The 3836-nt window shown below is 41.7% G+C and overlaps 1 long non-coding RNA gene across 1 annotated transcript; it reads left to right on the top strand.

The window, feature by feature from the left end:
• Positions 1–1063: 1063 nt before the first annotated feature.
• On the top strand, positions 1064–1899 carry LOC119004675. Its single transcript, XR_005070268.1, has 3 exons — positions 1064–1125; positions 1280–1426; positions 1680–1899. It is a non-coding gene; the product is annotated as an uncharacterized LOC119004675 (long non-coding RNA).
• Positions 1900–3836: the final 1937 nt, after the last annotated feature.

The raw sequence follows: 3836 nt of genomic DNA, 5'->3' as shown, positions 1-3836 counted from the left end.
CAGTCTGTTGTCGATCACAACTCCCAGGTATTTGTAGTCCTCCACCTCTTCCACCACCTCCCCCCTGATCCGCAGTGGCTGTGAAGGCATCTTCTTCCTCCTGAAGTCGATCACCATCTCTCTGGTCTTGTTGACGTTCAGCCTCAAGTGATTCTGTTTGGACCACTCCACAAAGTTGTCCACCAGTGTCCTGTACTCACCCTCCTCTCCGTCTCTTATACACCCTACAACAGCTGAGTCATCAGAAAACTTCTGGAGATGACATGACTCAGAGTTGTACTGAAAGTCAGTGGTGTATACGGTGAAGAGAAAAGGAGAAAGCACAGTTCCCTGTGGAGCTCCTATATCACTGACCACCACATCAGACAGGACACTGCCCAGACGGACAAACTGTGGCCTGCCTGTCAGGTAATCAGTAATCCAGGAGATCACTGTGTCGTTAACACCAATCCCCCACAGCTTCTCACCCAGCAGCAGTGGTTGAATGGTGTTGAAAGCACTGGAGAAATCAAAAAAAGTGATCCTCACAGTGCTTCCTCCACCATCCAAATGTATGTGGGCTCGTTGCAGCAGGTAAATGACAGCATCGTCGACACCTAAATGGGGCTGATAGGCAAACTGTAAAGGGTCCAATATACACGTAACTACGTGTGTAGTGTTAGCTGCTGGTACGAGAGACCCGATCTGACAGTATCAAAACTTTATCTGCAGTCAAGCAATCATTACTTTGCTTTGGAGCCTGAGACAGGGGTTACCTGTCTGCTACGATTAACGTTAGTTACATGAAGGCATGGACACAGAAAAGTTGCCTTGCCAATATGTATTGCTCACTTACTAAATCTAATGTGAAATGAGGAATTTGCATGGGTTTGCTCGGATTATGATTTGCCAGAATTTGCCTTATCAAACTGATTGTTTTAATCATCATTTCTGTCTACATAGCTTTGTTTCATGTAACATGAGAAACAGACACATAACATATTCCTTCCTTTTGTGTTGAGCCAAGCACATCTGTACAGCAGTCTGTAGTGCATCATGTTGCCTGCCAGACAGACCAACCAGTGAAATGCACGGTTGGCACACAGCTTTCCATGAGAACTCTCCGGCCTCACTTCAGAAGCACAGGTTTGTTGAACAAAAGCATATGATGTAATGTTAGTCACTATTTTACTCTAATGTGTAGTTTTGTTTTACTCTGTTATGAATATGGACTGGTGGACAGCTGATTTTAGTTTAGTGTGTATACTATGATTTTTAAAGTACTGTTTTCCCACCCAAGACTCTACCTGGCTGCCCTGCATTACAATGAAAATACTGACTGACCACAGGCAACATCTACAGGTGGAGAGCTGCTGTACAGTCAACTTCCCCAAATCTAAGCATGGAGAATGAACTGCAAAGCCTGTGAAAGCAGAGCCAACATTCTGTACGTTTTACAATCTTTTATTTGAAACCCACAAGTAAAAAATAAAGATGGACACACAGGCAATAACACAAACGTTTGAAAATAAACAGAAATAAAATCTGAATTATTTTGTTGATGGTTTTCAAAATAATAATTAAGCAGAATGTATAAATTAGGAGAAATACGAAGAGTCACTTGACAACACTGCAGCACAAGGCTTTTTGGTTCTAGTGCATTTTCTTGTAAACATTAATTTTTGTTTATTGCACTGCAGACTACGTTGATGCACTGTTGGACCTGATCTTCGAGAAGGTTTTCCAGGCCCCTGGCTCATATGTGAACGAGGTGCTGAAACTTAGAATCCCTGAAGACCTCTTGGCAGCCCAGCACCAGGTTACAAAGCTTCTGTAGGCTAGGTATCTATATTGGCTGGACACAATTCAGTAGAAAGTCAGCACTGAATGTTCACATCCATGGCAACTGGCAAGTTTAACTGTTCCACTTCAGATATTTATTTTGTATGTCTACAATTGTTTCTTGCAATAAAACATCTCTCCCAACTGTTCTGTGTGTTTTCATTGTTTGATATGTAGTTTTCATACCAAGTAAAAGATAGTAAAGATAAACTATAAGCAATGTAAGACAGAGGAAGCAGTTATGTACTTCATAACACTTTTGTGTCACATTGTGGTGAGGTTGTCTCGTCTTTGGGATCTGTCCTGTGAATTCATGTTTTATTTTGAAAATAACTCTCCTCTCGTTTCAGGTCACTTGTCCTTCCTCTTGTGTTCCTGGTCTGACGTCATCCCTAATTCCTGATTGTTTGCACCTGTGTCTCCCTCCCTTGTGTGTATAAAGTCTTTGTCTTCCCCTGTCTGCGTCGCCTAAGTATTTCGTCGTCTCGTCGTGTACCCAAGCCCTTGTCTCACAGTCCTTGAAAACTACGTCTTGTTAAGTATTATCTTGTTTTATTTTTCTGTGTTCAGACCTCTTAAGAGAGTGATTTTGATTTTGTAAATTTTCTGGTTAGATTTTGTGTTTCAGTTTAGAAGTTTTGCATTTGTTTCTTTTTCCTCCTTTGGGAGCGCTTTCTGTTATATTTTGGTTTTTGGATAGAGTAGAGTATTTTTCATAGCCTTGCGTCATCCTCTGCGGAGTGACTTTTCTTTTGTTAAATTTCATTTTACAGATATTAAGAGTAGAGTAGGTGTTCCTCCTTCGGGAGCGTCTTTTGTTCTGAGTGTTGTGTGTTTGTTTTGTCTTGTCTGTCCTCAGAGATTTTTCATAGTGTTTTATTTATCACGCCTTCTGAAGAGTTGCGAATCAGAAAAATAAAATATTGATTCTACTTCTGTCAATCTGCATCTGAGTCCTCTCTTTTGTCCCAAGTCTGACATTTTGCAATAAATTAATAATATTTATGGGCCTAAAAAGCTTACTGCACTATTCTCCTCAGACGTAAAGGTCCATAGTCTGCCCGATAAATGTTCAGTGCATTCTGCAGTGAAAACACATTCAGGCAGACAGGCTCTAGGCCAGGATGGTCCAGCATGCATGATGGTTGCTCAGGAAGCTGCTGTAACTTAGTCTTTGTGTAACCTAGAAGTTATGAAAGGTAAGTGAGTGACAATGGATTAAAGAAAAGAGACTGCAAAATGACAACTAACTTGTTTGCCCAGTGTTCACACTTACCTGTGGTATTTCCATACAGCAGATATTCTCGGGCTCTGTAGGCACTTGTTCACAACTGCCACAGGAACACCTGTTTTTAAGCAGAATTTATATTATTCATTGGAAACTACATAGCCAATCAATCACGTTGCGTTGTTTCTTTTGTAATATTTAAAGTTTATAAACTGTTGGAACCGGTTCAAAAACAATACTGCTGGTAGAGAGGTGACGGGAGGCAACTGTGGCTTATTGAAAACTACAGTTGTTGGACATTGCTAGCTAATTACAGGTCGTCCCTGCAAATAAGAGCAGGTTCTCAATTGACTTACCTGGCCACATAAAGGTAAATAATAATACGGGGTTATGCTTTTCTCTTGTAACGGCAATTGCTAAATTGCATCCGCGTTACTGCAACTGCAGAGCAGTAAACGCCAGTCGAGGTTTGGCTAAACTTTGTTATGTAAGCACTCGAGGCAGGAGAAGGGGGTTGTGATCTGTAACAGCGCGGGGCAGACGGCTACTAAGCCCGTCAAACTTTCGTTTGTCTATGCAGTAACAAGTAATGTCGAGGTAAAAAAAAAAAAAAGTAAACTACTAACCACTGAGAAACATACATGTTCATTCTTGGCTGCTGAACTTCGTCTTGCACCGCAATTTGTTGTCCGTCGGCCATTTCTTCCGGTAACTCAGCCATTGCCATGGTCACACAATGCCGCCCTCACGTCTTCCGCAGGCAGGGAGAGGTGGGCGGCGCAAATAC

The sequence above is a fragment of the Acanthopagrus latus genome, chromosome 16 (genome assembly GCF_904848185.1).
Source record: "Acanthopagrus latus isolate v.2019 chromosome 16, fAcaLat1.1, whole genome shotgun sequence".
NCBI classification, from domain to species: domain Eukaryota; kingdom Metazoa; phylum Chordata; class Actinopteri; order Spariformes; family Sparidae; genus Acanthopagrus; species Acanthopagrus latus.
The sequence above is the reverse complement of the archived record's forward strand: the minus strand, read 5'-3'. Positions and strand labels throughout refer to the sequence as shown.